The following is a 19,400-nucleotide window of genomic DNA, read 5'->3' on the forward strand; positions in this document are numbered from 1 at the left end:
AATACTTAATATGTCCTATCTAAGATATTATATATACTAAGTTGTAACTATAACTGCTAGTCTTCAATCCCATCAAAGACCTGAGAAGGAACATAATGGTACCTGAGAAATGGTAGACGGATGCAAGCAACTTCGGGAATCTTGCAAGAGTAGACCAAGACAGCTGGCAGCCTGGACAGTCACCTAATGTTTCTCAGCATTGTTGGTGCATTCAAATTGGCTACAGGCCTAGAGTATCTGACAGACCATTTTCAGAAGCAGGATTTCTGAAAGACCATCTTACCCTGTCTTGGCAGAGTACAGTGGTCGCTTTCCTTGTGTCCCGCTTGTCCAGAAAGGACAGCATTGCATTTGTACTGTCAGCCATCAAGGCAAGGGCAGTTCTTTGCCCCATAGGCCATTTTGTGCCAAAAAGACAAACTTCCAAATGGAAATGTCTTAGAAGCCCAACATTCTCTCGGGATCAATTGGTACAGCCAGGAGCAATTGTGCCTCACGTCAACAGAATTCTAAGTTATTTAAATGCCATATTCTCTAGGTCTATGAAGTGTTTGAAGATTACCTGTCCATCTGACCTATGTATCTGTAAATCTGGATAACCTAACTAACGTAACTATAGAGATGACAGGCATAGACGACTATAAATCTATAAATCTTATCTACCGAAATAACCTAAGGACTAAGGCTTCACGTAAATAAGGTAAACAGTCTATAAGCAAATGTATGGTGCAGAACGATGACTTCAAAATTGTGACAATACACAAGATATTTATAACAGAGGTAGGAATATATAATGCGATATGCAATATGACAATAATCTTAAATATATATCAATATACCAAATATCCTAACAGAAGTAGAACATATTTAAAGTATGACAGATATAAATTTACATTTGTATCAATATAAAAATGTTTCAAATAAGAGTAGAAATATATGTACATTATAACAAATATAGTTCTGTATTTGTATCAATATACAAATTATCTTAAACAGGAGTATAAAAATAGTTTACATTTGTATCAACATATAAGAATCTATAACAGTACAAATTACAGTGCAAATTGTCTAAGGTTGCTATTTTACCAAGTTTGTTTACTAGTATATACAATGATTTACCATCATATCTTATACCTATCCTTTCCATTTCTTCCGCCCCCCCTTTTTTTTTTACAATACTGAGTTAATATTTTCTTCCACCCCCAACCCTACAACCGTCATCCATAACCCTGAGAATTATGAAACCTAAGGGAGAAGGGGCGTCGTTTTCTTAGAATTGCTTCCTGCCGTTTAGGGGGTGATGTTATCTCTGTTGGGTACTGTGAGAAAGCTCAGATAGTTAAATCTCAGTTAGACTAACTGTAGGTTCTGCAGCAAGTTTTAGAGTAATGGGTAAGATTGTCTGAAATTCTGGCAAGAAGTGTAGTATGATGATGATTACCATGGCATCATTCTGGATTGGGTAGAGTTGTTGTTGTTGGGGCCCCATCTTCCTTCTGGAGACTTCTGAGATTGCTATTGGAAAAACTTATTTGTTATCAAATATGGGAGGTTTGGATTTAAAGAGGACATAGCATGTAAGAAAGGATTCTGAGAAATCAAGAGTAAGCATGGAGAGAATTAGAATTTAGAAGACAATGGTCCCTTTTTATTGGTTTCCTTCTGTCTCACACCAGAGGGCTCTTCTGATACGGGACTGAAGAATCTCTCAAACTTTTCTTTTAGCAATATGCTTGGGTTTAGAGAAGGAGTGAGCCAATTCCATCTCCAAAGCCAGCTTGGCTATAATTGAATTGGAACCACAACTTTTCTAGATTGATAGAGAGAAAGATGTTATACAGTGAGATTTTACCATGTGTAGATTGGTACCAATAGATTCTTCCTTTCTGCTGTAAATATCCGGATATCCAAGGCCTTATGAGTTTTGGAAGATGGGTATTTCCATTATCCTGGAAAGACAAAAACAGAACCCTACCCCACCCTTTGATTGTTAAATTTTCTTACAACTTGTAGAGATGTCACATTGGTGAATGATCTTTTACTTCTCTTCATCAAGGGGTTTTTCCTGTTCGAATCGAATTTTTATTAATTTTGTTGGTATCCATAGCTTTTCTTCTCCTGCAGAAACAAAGGCAAAACCCCTTCCCCAACGTAGAACATATCCAGGTTTCCATTCTGAGGTCAGCACATCCTTGAAATAAACTGGTTGGTTTAGCTCAGGAGTTTTGTCTGTCGTCCAATGTCTCTCTGCAGCTGTTGTTCCTTTCTCATTAGCATTGAGAAAATTCAAGGTTAATAAAGCACTATGCAGTCTATTTCTAGGAGTCATTGTTACCTGTTGCTGTTTATTTAGCATATCCTTTAAAGTTCGATTGGATCTCTCTATGACTGCTTGGCCTGTGGGATTATGTGGTATACCTGTAACATGCTTTATATTGTAATAAGCAAAGAACTGTCTCATTTTATTGGAGACATATGCTGGGGCATTGTCTGTCTTAATTTGTACAGGTATTCCCATGATGGCCATAACTTCTAATAGGTGTGTAATCACAGAATCAGCCTTTTCAGAACTCATAGGAGTTGCCCATTGAAATCCTGAATAGGTGTCAATGGTATGATGTACATACTTTAATCTTCCAAATTCTGCAAAATGAAACACATCCATCTGCCAAATTTCATTTCTTTGTATACCTTTTGGATTACTCCCTGCAGGTAATGGAGTTTGGTTATAGATGGAACAAGTAGGACATTTTTTCACAATATCCTTAGCCTGTTGCCAAGTGATGGAGAAATCCTTCTTCAAACCTTTGCTATTTACATGGTGTTTCTTATGACATTCTGAAGCTTCTAGCACATTACCTATTAGTAACTGATCAATCTCATCATTACCTTGTGCTAAAGGTCCTGGTAGACCTGTATGGGATCTGATATGTGTTTTATATATATAGGATGTTCCCTTTTTCTGATGATTTCCTGCAATTGTATGAATAATGAAGTTAATTCTGTATTATCAGGAATAAATTCAGCAGTTTCAATATGTAAAACAACTCTCTCTGCATATTGAGAGTCAGTGACTATATTGAGGGGTTCTGTGAAGTCCATCAGTACCATAAGAATGGCATACAGTTCTGCCTTTTGTACAGAGCTATATGGACTTTGTACCACTTTACTTAAGTCTCCTGATTTATATCCTGCTTTCCCTGATTTATTTGCATCAGTGTAGAATGTGAGGACTCCAGAAATTGGCTTTTGTCGTACAATGTGAGGAAGGACCCATTCAGTCTTCTTTATGAATTCTATTCTCTTGCTTTTGGGATAGTGGTTGTTAATCTCTCCCAAAAAGTTACTGCAGGCTCTCTGCCAGTATTCATTATCTTTCCATAGTGATGAAATTTCCTCATTAGTTAATGGTACTACAATTTCTGCTGGGTCCATTCCTGTCAACTGGCGAAGTCTTAATTTACCCTTTTGAATCAAATCAGAGATCTTTTCTATATAAGTCTTTAATTTCTTATTTGGTTTACGTGGTAGGAATATCCATTCCAATATAATATCTTCCCTCTGCATCAAAATACCTGTTGGGGAATGTCTGGAAGGGAATATGACAAGAATGCATTTAAGTTCTGGATCCACACGATCCACATGTGCTTCTCGAATTGTCTTTTCTACTAGAGCCAATTCCTTCTCAGCTTCGGCTGATAATTCTCTTGGACTATTTAATTCTTTGTCCCCTTCTAGAGTATTAGCCAAATTTTTTAGTCCATCTTTGGGTATTCCCATGATACCCAGTAAGTTGGAAATGCTTCCTAATAACTTTTGAAAATCATTAAGAGTCTTCAATCTATCTCTTCTTAGTTGTACCTTTTGGGGTCTAATTTTTTGTAGCTCTATCTTATATCCTAAGTAATTAATAGAATCTCCTCTTTGTATTTTTTCAGGAGCAATTTGCAGTCCCCAGCGAAGCAAAACTTTTTTTACTTCTTCAAACATGCTTTCTAATGTATCTAACTTTGGATCAGCTAATAGGATATCATCCATATAGTGATAAATTATGGATTGTGGAAACTTTACACGAATTATCTCTAATGGTTTCTGCACAAAGTATTGACACAAAGTAGGGCTGTTTAACATTCCCTGTGGGAGGACCTTCCATTGATATCTCTTGACTGGCTGAGAATTATTATAATTAGGTACTGTGAAGGCAAATTTTTCTCTATCATTTTCCTGTAAGGGTATGGTAAAGAAACAGTCTTTTAAGTCAATAACTATTATAGGCCATTCTTTTGGTAGCATAGAGGGCAAGGGGATCCCAGTCTGTAGGGAGCCCATTGGCTGAATTACTTTATTAATAGCTCTCAGATCTGTCAGCATTCTCCAATTACCAGATTTTTTTTAATAACAAATACAGGAGAATTCCAAGGGCTGGTAGATTCTTCAATGTGTTGAGCATTTAACTGCTCTTGAACCAGCTGTTCTAAAGCTTGTAGCTTCTCTTTTGTCAAAGGCCATTGTCCAACCCAGACAGGTTTATTAGTTAGCCATTTTAAAGGTAAGGCAGTTGGTACTTCTGAGAGTTCAACAACAGTCGTGCTCTGTTTGTGAACAGCCTGAATGGTTGGTGACTGATTTTTATAGCATGTTATGATATTATTCCTAGAAACATGCATTGGTCTGTATTCCTTTTCTGAAAGTGTAGGAATTTTAATCTGGGTATTCCACTGTTGTAACAGATCTCGGCCCCAAAGATTTACTGCTACATTTGCTACATAAGGCTTCAGCCTTCCTCTCTGTCCTTCTGGCCCTATGCATTCAACCCATCTCGAACTCTGTTTTATCTGAGATAGGGTGCCAATCCCTAACAGTTGGACATCTACCTCTTGAAGAGGCCAATTCGGATGCCATGATTTTGGTGTAATTGTAGTCACATCTGCACCTGTGTCTACCAGGCCCTCCAGAACCAGGCCATTAATTCGAATTCTAAGCTTTGGTCTTTGTTCATTTATGGAAGTCTGCCAAAATATTTGTTTTATAGTGTTCTTTGTAAACTGTGATCCATCTATCAAAGCTGTTTTATCATCCATTGCAGTATCGGTTTTTACATTAGGCATTGGTTTATTCAGTTGTCCTGGAGAGGAATTTCTTCCACAGTGGCTGGGAATGTTCGTACTACATTTGATTTGGGGGCCTGCAAGAGGCCCCCTGAGGCGTTTCCCGCCAGTAAAGGGTTGCCTCGTATATCTATTTTTGATCTACACTCATTGGTCCAATGTTGGCCTTTGCCACACCTTCTACATAATCCAGGAGGTGGTTGGGGTCTCCTGTTTAGGCTATTCCTAGAAGGAGTATTACTTCTAGGAGTACCCCACGTACAGTTTTTACTTATATGACCTGGTGTACCACACTTAAAACATTTGGTAACACGGGGCCTTCTTTCACCTCTGGGATTTGTCTCTCCTATCCAAGCCTCATTACTGTAGTTAAGAGACTGAACACCATTAGTGTACTGAATCCATTCTTCCAAAGGAGCTGATCTGATCTTTAGTGGTGTAAGTATTCTTCTGCACTCTGCATTAGCATTGTCGAATGCCAAGAACTCAGTTAATACTTTTCTTAATTCTTTATCTGATACAGCTTTTGTTATAGCTGTGTTCAGCCTTTGTAAAAAATCAGTAAAAGATTCATGTGGTCCCTGAAATATCTTTGTGTATACCTCAGTTGGTTTTCCAGGTTCTGGAATTTTTTCCCAAGCATTTAGAGCTGCTGTACGGCATAGGGATATTGTATGCTCATCATAAGTGGCTTGTACATTCCTGTCAGTAAAACATCCCTCACCAAGTATTTGATCTTGGGAGATCACAAAACCTCTGAGTTTACCTTGTTGTTCTAAATTTTTTGCCTCTTCTCTCAGCCAGCTCTTCCACTGTAGCTGCTGGCTATATTCTAGAACAGCTGAAATTAACTGATGCCAGTCATCTGGGATGATTCTATGTGAGGTAGACCATGAATTTAACATCTGTTTTATGTATGTGGAATGTATCCCATACGTAACTACTGCTTCCTTTATATTTTTAAAGTCCCTTGTTGAAATTGGTTGTAATGTATATGTCATATATGGCTCGGGGTGTGTGTCATCTGCTGGCTTCTCATGGACGATAACAGGATAAGCCATTGTATGAGAGCTGTTTGGAGATGTTACAACCTCTATGGTCTTGACCTTCTGCTTATTAGTTCCCTTGTCATGTTTACTGAGAGTTTCTTCTAGGGCTTGCAAATGAGCACCTAGGGTCTGTTCTAGGGAGTGAACCTCCTCTCTTGCAAGGGACTCCAGATTTCTCATGGAATCATAGACATTTTTATTTTCCTCAGAAGCACATGATTCCATGGACCTTATCTTATCAATTAATGATAATCTTTCTTCCTTATGCAATGTCTGAGTAGCCATAACTTCACTCTGGAGAGTTAGTGTTCTATCCATTAGATATTCATATTTATTATCAATAAAATCAATTTTGGGTACAAGCCTGTTTTGTAAATCCTGATTAGCAGATTCTAGAGAAAGAATCTTTTCCTGTAAGCCTTCATTGCTATCTTTGAAAGCAGATTCTAGAAAGAGATTCTTTCTCTGTAAGTCTTCATTGCCATCTCTTAAAGCAGATTCCAGAAAGAGAATCTTTTTCTGTAAGCCCTCACTGCTATCTTTGAAGGCAGATTCCAGAAAGAGACTCTTTTTCTGTAAGTCTTCGTTGCTATCTTTTAAAGCAGATTCCAGAAAGAGAATCTCTTTCTGTAAGCTTTCATTGCTATCTTTGAAGGCAGATTCCAGGAAGAGAATCTTTTTCTGTAAGCCCTCATTGCTATCTTTGAAGGCAGATTCCAGAAAGAGATTCTTTTTCTGTAAGCCTTCATTGCTATCTTTTAAAGCAGATTCCAGAAAGAGAATCGTTTTCTGTAAGCCTTCATTGCTATCTTTGAAAGCAGATTCCAGAAAAAGATTCTTTTTCTGTAAGTCTTCATTGCTATCTTTTAAAGCAGATTCCAGAAAGAGAATCCTTTTCTGTAAGCCTTCATTGCTATCTTTGAAAGCAGATTCCAGAAAGAGATTCTTTTTCTGTAAGTCTTCATTGCTATCTTTTAAAGCCTGTATCAGTCCCAATAATGACTCATCTTTGTTCTTATTATTAAAGCAGTGTTTGAACACTGTGTGAATTATTACGATGAATGCCAAAATGGTACAGGCCAAATATGCCTGAGGAAGGTCATATATTTCCAGGAGAATGTCATTCATCATACAGGCAAAAAGGTTTTTAAATTCTTGTGAGGTAATGTTGTCAGCCATATTACAAGAATTACTCAAAATTTGTTAGTCAATTTTAAGATGTAAAATTATCAAGTACTTTTACTTGAAATAAAATGCTGGTTTGCTTATCTTACCTTTCTGTGGTATGGGGGGGGGGGTGTAGTAGCGCTTTTCAACCAGCAGGCGGTGCTGGTACAGCTCCAAAGCAGGGCCTGCTGGCGACCTTGGCTGGCGGCAGCTGGAGGCAGATGGCGGGATGGCTGGGAGCCAGGGGCCAGATACCTCACTCGCAGTGGTTTTTCACTGGTCTCGGGGCTAAGCTAGGGAGCTGAGACCGGACTAGCTGCTCCCCTTTTCGGGAATGGACTGGTTATATGGAACTTTGCAGGCGGGTTTAGGTACCCGCCAGCCGGGGAGCAGGCTGAGGGCAGGAGCCGCCCAGACCTTTGGAATTTGCCCCACGTTGGGCGCCAGATATTGGGGAAAATTATAAAGGCCACTCCACGTAGTTAAAAGGAAGATTTATTTAGTGGATGACTTACAAATGAAGGAATGGATAGGTCGCGGGGGTCTGGGGAAGGCGTATCGCAATCCAGCGGTGTTCTCTGGAGCTCTGCACAATCAATCTCCACCATCCAGGGTCCAGGCGCAGAGAGCGCACCCAAAGCAAGCGCTTGCCCATCCAGCTCTCAGGTTTCCAGCACCTCCCCTCGCCCCGCCTCGTAGGCGTGACAGTTGCCAGAGTCTCAATGGGGGTTGGAGCTTCCAGATCCAAGCTGGAATGGCTACCCACTACAAGGTACAATGGCAGTGTTCTACTATAGCCTGTCCTTGAGGATTATAAGGAATACCAGTCTTATTAACAATAGAATAATCTTGGCAGAATTTTGAAAATCCCGTACTGCTGTAGGTGGGACCATTATCAGTCTTTATGTATTTTGGCACTCCCATATAAGCAAAAGCATGAAGACAATGATTCTTTACATCCTTAACCTTTTCACCTGAATGGGCAGAGACAAAAATTAGAGAGGAATATGTATCAATAGATACATAGACATATTGTAATTTTCCAAAGGAAGGCATATGTGTGACGTCCATCTGCCACACATGATTAGGTAAAAGTCCTTGGGGATTAACTCCCAAATGAGGAACAGGTAAAAATTCAACACAAAATAGGGCATGACACCATGGAGCAGTCACAATGTGCTGGGTTGGAGGTCACTGCTCAGCCGCTGGGGGACTCAGGCACCCCGGCTGCAAGAAGCTTGGCCCTGCGAGCCCCTTCCCCGGTGCGGGCTGAGGCTGTGGCTGAGGCTTTGGCTCTCACTCTGCCCAGTGCTTAGGTTCTAGCACTGGTGCTCCATGGCTGGCTTGCGGCTCTGCTTCCTGCCAGGGTGTACCAGCCTGCCCACCGCACAGGCACTCCCGCGTGCACTCCCACCCGGTGCTCCATCTACCTGAGCCTCTACTAATATAGCTTTAGCTTTAGTTAAACTTGAACTTTGACATTATCACTAAACAATACATCTTTAACCAAGCACCACAAAGAGAAAGTAGCCAAGGGTATGGAATCAGGCCCTTCTCTATGCAGGCATACTAGAAGTTGGGCCCGTTTAAACTTCCTCTTTCTCCCATGAAGGGACCACCAATAAAGAGTTATTCCCACCATAAGGAAAAACAGAAAACATTTCCCACGAAGGGATCCTAAATATTGAATTATTCCCACTCGGAGGGAAAAATCAAAAACATTTAAACCAAAATTAAGCAAACAGACAACAAAATTTTAAGCTCTGGGCTTGCTTGCTTATTCAGCCAGCAGCAGTGAGGCCCACCCACTGATTCTTTGTAACCCAGACACTGCCCATCTGTGCTGGCAGGCAGAAAGAACTCAGAGCTCTAGCTATCCTGAAGCTTCTATATCAGAAAGAGCCCTTTCTTCCTCCATTACCCCTGGGAAGAGGCTTTTCTCTTTCCTTTATCCTTCCTCTATAGGGCCCCAAAATCTTTAGTTCTAGTTTCAATATTTTTCCCCTTTTTACTGGGAAAATCCTTTTTTCTTGATTAAAATGTTCTCCCTTTTCTATTGGGAAATTTCCTTTCCTTCCCTCTTCTCTATTGGGAAGATTTCCTTTTTTATTTACTTTCTTTCCCTTTGATCTGGTATATTAAATCCCCCCAGACACCAGAACATTTTGGAGGATCTGAATGAAATCTTTAGCTGTCCTGCTCTTAACAGCGGTGCCCTGCTGCTTTAGTAGTCCCATTAACTGTTCCTCGAGGAACAACTGCGAGCTAACTCTGCACCCATGACAATTCATAACAATTCACCCGCCCTTACTTTTCCTTTTCTTTGAAATGCTGACCAGCCTTACTTCAGGTGTCCATCAGTGACGTCCCTTCTTTCTCAGATCTTGGTGAAACCTCCACTTGTAGCAGTAACGCCCACACTACCACCACCCATTCACCATGACCAAGCAAGGGACAGTGGAACAAAAAGGGAGACAAAAATAGCGGATCATTTGTCTCAGCAGAATGCAGAATGCCATTTATTGAAGGAGGGAGGAGGCCTTAAATACAGGCTTACAGCACAATGGAAGAACCCCGGAGGGCAGAAGTTCGCTACCAATGTTTTACGTTCTTGCATACTAGCTGTTTACACCAAATGCAGGATACACAAACAAAGAACCTCTGGTGAGCATTCAGGAGAAAGGAAACTGGCAGGGAATCAGCATAGTGAGGACATCTGGTCAAGATCAGCAAGCAAGGCAACAGCTACCCAGAAACGGAGGGCCAGGGCCCAACACAGGAACTCTTTGACTTGAAGTGTTCTCTTCAATGATTCCCTCCAGCAGATTCAAACTCTCAGGTCCTACATTCATATCTTTGGTGCATTTTGTTTGATTTCCTGCATGGAGGGAGAAGTCCTTTCTGCATTCTGCATGTGGATATCCAGCTTTCCTCCCCACATTCATTCACTGAAGAGACTGTCCTTAATGCAAAGTATACTTTTGAAAACTTTATTGAGTTTGTTGAAAGCTGTTGGCATTATGCTGTGGGATGTTCTGTATGTCCTGTGGGAGCCCTTCTTGGGTTCTTTGTGGCGTTACCCAGCAGGTCCGCATAGAGGATAATTAGGACCATGGGCCTGAGTGCAGGTGTCTGAGATGGTCTGCACTTGGCTGTGCTGGGGGATGGTCTGTATGTCAAGTTGTTCTGATTGATCAATAAATAAAACCTGATCGGCTGTGGCTAGGCAGGAAGGATAGGCGGGACTAACAGAGAGGAGAAATAAAAGGACAGGAAGGCAGAAGGACTGACTGCCAGATGCCGCCAGGACAAGCAGCATGTGAAGATGCTGGTGAGCCACGAGCCGCGGGGCAAGGTATAGATTTGTAGAAATGCGTTACTTTGAGATATAGGAACAGTTAACAGGAGGCCTGCCACAGCCATACAGTTTGTAAGCAATATAAGTCTCTGTGTTTGCTTGCTTGGGTCTGAGCAGCTGTGGGACTGGCGGGTGACAGAGATTTGTCCTGACTGTGGGCAAGGCAGGAAAACTCTAGCTACAGCATTATGTCTAAGTCTTCAGTCCTATTGGTCCATGGGTCCATTTTTATCATTCTGGTTTTGTTTCTATGGTTCTGTATTGTCCTGAAGTCAGCATTATAATGCATCTAGATTTATTGGTTTTCTTCAAAATACATGAGCATATTGGAGGTCTTTGTGCTTTTGTACGAATTTTAGGGTTGGTTATTCTTTCCAGTTCTGTGAAAAATGTCATTAATATATATGTCAATGGTATTTCTATGTAGATCATTATCTGTAATATTATTGAGTAGTATGGATTTTTAAATAGGTTTAATTTATCTTTGACCATAACATATGTATGTATACTGTTTTAACCATATCAAAGCCCCACATTAATGTGGCGTAATCATTTTGTACACTGTGAAGATCTGTCTTTGCATAGGCACCTACTGATTGGTTTGATATAGAGCTGAATGGCCAATAGCTAGGCAGAAGAGGATAGGAGGAATTTCTGGGGAAAGAGAGAGAAAGAGGAGGGGCAATCTAGGTGTGTGGATTTCCAGCAGACTCTGGTCAAGTTGGATATGTTGTGCTGTGGAGAGGTAACCAAGCTATATAGCAGAAGATAGACTAAAAATATAGGTTAAATAAGTTATAAGAGCTACTTGGAAACAAGCCTAAGCTAAAGACCAAGTTTTCATAATGAATAATAAGCCTACATGTCATTATTGGGATCTAGTAGTCCCACAAAGGAAAGCCTGACCACATTTGAGAAAGATTACTACACCCTGTTACCCTCTCTTATCCTCTTCCATTCATTCCTAGACTCCTTCCATTCCCAAAAAATATCCTCCTACTTCCATGTCTCTCACCTATTTTTAATGATCCATTTAATTTAATTGAGGTTGCCTGTATGAGCATGGGTGTAGGGTTATCTACTGCAGCATAGTAACTCACCAGTGGCTCCCAAAGAAAAATTAGTCGCCCTCCATAGCAGCTTTAAAACTCTTATTGCTCACAATCCATGAACATGGGAAGCCTTTCCTTCGTTAGTGTTTTCTTCAGTTTCTTTCTTCAGTGTCACATAGTTCTCATTGCAGGAGACTTTTATGTTCTTGGCAATGTTTATTCCCTGAAATTAATTGTAGCTATGAATGTGACTGACTTTCTATTTCTTTCTCAGTGAGCTAGGAGTATATTGAAAAGCTACTTATTTAATAGATTGATTATGTGTCCATCTGGATTGATCTACCAGTTCTAATAGACTCAGTAGAGTTCTGTGGCTTTTATATGTGCAGAAGCATTGCATCTACAAACAGGGATCATTTAACTTCTTCAAATCTTTTTTATTGTCTAATTGTTCTGCATTAAATTTCTAGAACTGTGTTGAATAAGAACAGCAATAGAAAATGTCACAGTTGCACTGTGTTCAGGTGGTGGCATAAGTCTTCCTGGCTGTTTTTATCAGATCTGTAGTAGCTTGACCAGTTCTGCATGCCCAGCTCCAGGTGACCAGAGCAAGCAGAACCACCTGACTCCAGCAGAGCACAGCAGTGCTGGTATTTACACAAGGCCCCAGATCCCTGTACTTCTCCTTAGCCTGGTATGTGGAGACACAGTCCCACCGCCACCACAGACCACTGCTGGCCAGGGTTCCTGGTGTGTGATGACCTCAGACATCAGTCAATACTGCTGCTCCAGAGCTGCAGGCAGCTGTGCAGATTTCTACCTGCTGTGGCCTGGCCATCTGTGACCAGAAAGTGGCTATTCTGAACTCTGTAGTTTCCTTCTCAGTGCAGGTCATACAGAACCTAAAAGCAGACCCCAAGGAACCTCTCACCAGCTAGAGAACAACTGACAAGAGGCTTTCGCCAAACTGCTTGGAAATACTGATGACAGGAGTCTGAAAGAAATTGCTAAAAAATATTAACTGAAAGAAGCTGAAGGTGAAACAGAGAGCACTGCACAAGAAATCATGATGGGGAAATCTACAGAGACAACTGAACCAAGTCATAGGAACTCGCGAGCATTAGACTGACAGCTGTGGAACCTGCATGGGACTGGATCAGAACCTCTGCATACGGGAGAGAGATGTGTAGCTGAGTCTGTCGGAGGGGCCCCTGGCAGTGTGATCAGGATCTATCCCCAGTGCCTTAGCTGGCATTCTGGATCCCATTACCTGTGGCTGGACACTTTACTCACCCTTGATGCAGTGAGGAGGGGCTTGGTCCTGCCTCAGCTGAATATACCAGGCTTAGCTGTGCCCCATGTGAGAACTTACCCTTTTGGAGGAGGGGAGAAGGGCTAGGTTGAAGGGGTAGGCAGGTGTGAGCAGGAGGAGGGATAAGAGGGGAGATCAGTGGTTGGTATGTAAAATGAATAAATTGATTTTAAAAAGAAAAGAGAATATAAATCTAGGAAATGAGTAATTAAAAAAAAGAAATCAATGTACTGCCAGTGTAGCGGTCTATATGTGTGGATTCCATCTGATGGATACTAATTTGTAGCGAATAATGAAAAATCTTGATGGAGGATCTATAGAAACTGGTTTCTAGATCATATCGCTACCTCATTAAGAAAAATACCTAAAGGACATTAACAAAAGAAAGTCCATTGAGGTGTTAAAGTGGTCAGTGTTCTACTTCATCAACACAGAAGTGAAGCTGGATAACTTGGGAATGGCTGGTCAGCTGGCAGCTACCCAGATGGAAAGGAAAACATTCTTGGACACATCCTTCCGGTATGGTACCCTGAGGTCATCAAGACCAGAAGGCAGACATCGGGTCCCTGGGCACAGCAGCTACAGAACTAGCAAAGGGGGTGGGGTGCCTCTTTCTGCGTTGCATGCCATGAAGATTTTATTTTCATTCCTGAAAGAATCCTCAAATACTTATAAAAGGATTCCAAAGAAATCTCAAGAACGGAGATTTCAGCCACTATATTTGAAAAGCAAAGAAAGAAATCCCAACAAGGCCTTCCTCTCCTGGTTTATTGGCAATAATTTCTCCCCTGTTTGCAGAGCTGAAGGAGATGAGGCAGACATGTGGAGTCCAGAGGAGAGCTGGGAAGGACCATCTCTCTGGTGGAAGAGTCATCCTCCTTCGTCCCCTATACCATGGAGGGACCATGAGGGGCCACCGCCACACCAAAGCCACCAGTATCTATCCAGGGACACACACAGTCCTAACTCTGACACAGTCAGGTGAAGTCTATCTGATGGGGTGGGAATGGTGTAATTATGCATGCCTGTAGTACCATCATGCCAGAGGGAGGCAGTATAATCATGAGGTCCACACTATCCTATATAAAGCCCATGTTTTTATGTGAATATTTGAGAGTAAATTGTAGGAAAGCAGTCCTGGAAATTGAGAGGATACAAGTTGACATTGACTTTATCTCTTAACTTTCTCTTGTCTCCATGCTGGCTGTGGCTTGTTTGAGAGGATCCCGAGGTGGTGTTCACCTGCCTCAAGTTTCTGGAGGCTTGTTACATACTCTTCCTCCTGGATACCCCAAGGAGAGCCTTAGGAAATAGAGAGCTTAGGTGCTGCTGTATTGAGGAGCCAGGGTATCCGGTTATCATGTAGTGGCCATGGTTTCAAGCTCTAGATTTGACATCTGGTCATATATGTGATGATAAGGGAAGTGATGGCTCCTCCTGAAATACAGAAACTCTCTGCACACGTTTCTAAGAAATGCTGATTTTAGACTTTTGATTATCCACTAGCAATCCATGTGTTTACCAGGTCAGATTCCATCCTGCTCTGAACCCAAGCTGTCATTTTGGGAGTTGGACATTGGACCTAACAGTGAGATGGTGCTAGCTAGCAAGACTGATGACCCAGCTTCAATATCTGGAACCCACAGAACTGGAGAGAACTGACACTTTCAAGTTGTTCTCTGACCTCCATATTTATTCTATGGTGTGATTCCACAAATCAGTGTAAAAGCCAAAACCAAAGGGGAAGAGAACCACAATGGTCCAAGCTGCATGTTCCACATGAGATAGTGCTTGGCACGTCACCGTGGCTCACTGAACTGTCTAGAATTTCCTTCCTAGTATGTTTCTCACTAGGATGAGCTTCAAGGATTGTTTCCTCATGGGAAGCAGAGGAAGTAGTGCCCTTTGTAGGTTGCACACATCTCATGAGCCACATCATTAAACACAAGTCTAGGTGGTACTGTGAAGGGAATTTGCAAAGTAAATTTACTGATCATCTTCCTAAATAATGGTCCCAAAAGAGATGGTCTGGGTGGGCCTGACTCCATCTGTTAGAAAGTCTATAAATTATAGTTTAGATTTCTCTGACTCAAACAACAATGAAGGCTGATGCTGCTCTTTCCTTCTGCATGCTCCTTGCATTTTTGTCTGTGGCCATGTTCAGTTCATGCCTGTCAGTCACAGTCCCTCCCTGAACTATAGTGCTGCTTCGTTAACCCCCTGGGTGTGGAGACTAATACCTGTGAAAAGTGTGTTTACACAACACATTCCTTTCCATTTTCTCTCCTGGGTGTCCACAAATGCATATGCAGCACACATTGCTTCACTGTGTTGAGGAGGCATGCATGCATTCATCCTGTTTCCTGATTGTGGATATCATGTGACTAGGTGCTTCTAGTTCCTGCTACCTTGACTTCCCCATCATGATGAACTACACCCTTGAATTGTGAACCAGAAAAAGCCACTTTTCCCTTAAGTTGCTCTTGCCTGGATTTTTTTTTTTTTTTAAATCATCAATGAAACTTGCGTTATGTGATCAGCAGGTCCATGACAAGTTCCAGAGTCCTTTATCTTGTACGAGGAACAAAGATGATGCTCATCGCATACTGGGGACTCTTAAAGCCTAGAAACACAAACAGTTACGGGCCTTGAAACTCCAAGAAGAACCTGTCTCTAGTCAAAATATCAAACACAGGGAATCTTAATGATATGGACCCATTTCTCTGAATTGCAGCATGGCCCTGGATGAGGGTACTAGCTGTTTGCCATCACAGAACAAAAGAAAGTCACAGATCAATACTTTTGATATTGGCTGCTTTTAGGATCTGGACTCACCATGAGGAAGTTTTTAATTTGTCTTAACTGAGGTGAAAAGACTGTTGCTGATGTGCTGTGGCATCAACGCATGAGCTGCAATAATAAAGAGAAAGCCAGCTGAGCACCAGCATCCCTTGCTCTCTACCTCCTCTGGCTACAGATACAGTGGGGTAAGCCCCTCCCCCTCCTGCCAGTAGACGTCCCCCTCCATGATAAACTGAAAGTTCTCAGGTGCAGATTCAAGGAGTTCACTAAGTGAATTGTGGGGGCAGATAGGAGTTTAGTGAAAGTGTTATTGACACCATGGACAGACAGACGGACAGTGAACCACACTGCAGAAGCTCTGAGGAGAGTTAAAGCCCAACAGCAAAGACAGACAGCATGGTGAGAGTTCTGAAGACAGGAATCAGGGCCTTTGATTATCTTTGATTCCAAGACAGGATTCAGGGAAGGGGTGTGGAGAAGGCAGTGTGGACAGCACACCTTCTTTAATATAAACCTCACACCCCCAGGTAAAGCATGGTTCTTGGGTGTCTATTGGCTAGAGATTCCTAGATAGCCTGATGATACCTGTGAGAGGAGATGTCAATGGCAATTGGGTGTGGATTCTTATTTTACAGACTGTGCCCTCAATGTGAGCCAAAAGGAACCCTACTCATGCTGCTGTTCTCAGGTTTTGTCACATTAATGAGAAGAGAGATTGGAATACACTTCCCAGCTGCAGCAAGGTGGGGGACTTTACATTTATAGGTGTTAGATGTGCAGCATCCTTAGCTTCAAGTGGACAGAGGGTACCATTCTCTGATTCTGAGATACGTTCTTTGAGTGTTTTTTCATCAGTAGATGTTAGCTCAGACATCAAGGTTGGAAGTCAAAGGCTAGTGTCTTAGTCACACTTAAATTGTTGTGAAGAGACACCATGACCAAGGCAACTCCTTTCAATGAAAACATTTATTTAGGATCTCGCTTACAGTTTCAGAGGCTTAGTCCCTTTTCATCATGGAAAGAAGCATGGCAGAACACAGGCAGGTGCTGGAGCAATAGATGATTGATTGCTACATCCTGATTCCTACACAGAGAGGGAGACGGATGCACAGAGAGACAGACAGACAGAAAGACAGATGAACAGAGAGAGAGAGAGAGAGAGAGAGAGAGAGAGAGAGAGAGAGAGAGAGAGAGAGAGAGAAAGAGAAAGAGAGAGAGATCGAGATCTGAGCCTGGCATGGGGCTTTGAAACCTCAAAGCCCACACCAGTGACACATTTCCTCCAACAAGGCCACACCTCCTAATCCATTTTACCCTTTCAAATAGTGCCTGGTGGTTAATCGTTCAAATGTATGGAACTATAGGGAACATTCTTATTAAACCACCACATTCTGCTCCTTGGCCTCCATAGACTTGTAGTCATATCATCATGCAAAACTGCATTCGGTGCAGCTTCAAAAGTTCCCATAAACTATCACAATCTCGGCACTGTTTAAAAATCCAAAGTCTCTTCTGAGATTCAAGGAAATCTCTTGACTGTTATCCTCCCAAAATGAAAATTAAAGCTGACCACACACTTCCAATATACAATGGCACAGAATATACATTACCATTCCAAAAGGGAGGAGAGGAGCACAGTGAGGGAATACTCAACCAAAGCACAACCAAAACCAGTAGGACCATCTCCAAATTCTGAATCCCCATGTGTGATGTCAAAGCTCTTCAGGTCTCCAACCCAAGTCGGCTTTATTGACCACACACTTCTCTCTCTTGGGCTGGTTTCACACCAGGTGTGCAGGTCTCTTTGCTGGGTACCCATGGTTCTGACATCACCAACATCCTTGTTTGTGATGGCTAAGAAAACTCCTTTTGCACTAGGAGCTCATTCTAAATTCCTAAAAGAGGAAAATTCCATTTTGTGCTAGCAACCCACTCTAAATTTCTAAAAGATGAGCATCCAGCAACTCTGACACATTGCCCCCTCCCCAACCTTGTAAAACAGCTATGGGATAATTAATCAATTACCCTGGTTTTTAAAATCCACGTTTGGATGTGTACTATGAAGTAATACAACTCCTTTATCAGCATACACAAGGAGATAGAGAGAGGTTTTAAAGTTGAGAAGGGTAAAAGCAGTTTCTCACTCAGCTTCACACTTCACACAATTGAGATAGTTGCGGTGTGCACTTTTGGAAACCCTTCTTCCACCTGGGACCTGGCTGTGGATCTCTGCATCTGCTTCCATCAGTCACTGGATGAGGGTTCCGTGATGACAGTTAGGGTATTCAGCCATCCAATCACCAGAGCAGGACAGTTCAGGCACCCTCTCAACTATTGCCTGTAGTCTATGGTGGAGTCATCCTTGTGGATTCTTGGGAACCTCCCTAGCACTCTGCTTCTCCCTATTCCCATGGTGTCTTCATTTATCATGGTATCTCTTTCCTTGTTCTCTCACTCTGTTCCTGTTCCAGCTCGAACCTCCCCCTCTGCTAAGCTCTCACCCCCCCATCCCTTGCCCTCCATTACCCTCCCTAACCCCAGTTTCCTCATATAGATCTCAGCAATTTCTCCATCCCTGGGCGATCTATGTGTCCTTCCTAGGGTCCTCCCTACTAGCTAGCCTCCCTGGAGCTGTGGGTTGCAGTCTAGTTATCCTTTGCTTTATGTCTAGTATCCACTTATGAGTGAGTACATACCATGTTTGTCTTTCTGAGTCTGGGTTACCTCACTCAAGATGATATTTTCTAGTTCCATCCATTTGCCTGCAAACCTCATGATGTCATTGCTTTTCTCTGCTGAGTAGTATTCCATTGTGTATATGTACCACATTTTCTTAATCCTTTCTTCAGTTGAAGGGCATCTAGGTTGTTTCCAGGTTCTGGCTATTACAAATAATGCTGCTATAAACAGAGTTGAGCATGTGTCCTTGTGGTATGATTGAGTATTCCTTGGGTATATGCCCAAGAGTGGTATAGCTGGGTCTTGAGGAAGATTGAATCCCAATTTTCTGAGAAACCGCCATACTGATTTCCAAAGTAGCTGTACAAGTTTGCACTCCCACCAACAGTGAAGGAGTGTTCCACTTCTCTGCATTCTCTCCAACCTAAGTTGTCATCAGTGTTTTTGATCTTAGCCATTCTGACAGGTGTAAGATGGTCTCTCAGAGTTGTTTTTATTTGCATTTCCCTGATGACTAAGTATGTTGAGCAATTCCTTAAATGTCTTTCAGCCATTTGAGATTCTTCTGTTGAGAATTCTCTGTTTAGCTCTTTTTTGAGCCTAGTGTCTATGGTGGGACACTTTGCACAGCCTTGGTGCAGAGAAGAGGGGCCTGGACCTGCCTCAACTGAGTGTACCAGGCTCTGCTGACTCCCCATGGGAGACCTTACCTTGAAGGAGATGGGAATGGGGGGTGGGTTTGGGGGGATGGCTGGGGGCAGAAGGAGGGAGGACAGGAGAATCTGTGGTTGGTATGTAAAATGAATAGAAAATCTCAATTAAAAAAAGAAAGGAAGGAAGAATGGATGGATGGATGAATGGACAGACTAGTCT

Source organism: Peromyscus maniculatus, chromosome 3 (assembly GCF_049852395.1).
Source record: "Peromyscus maniculatus bairdii isolate BWxNUB_F1_BW_parent chromosome 3, HU_Pman_BW_mat_3.1, whole genome shotgun sequence".
NCBI classification, from domain to species: Eukaryota; Metazoa; Chordata; class Mammalia; order Rodentia; family Cricetidae; genus Peromyscus; species Peromyscus maniculatus.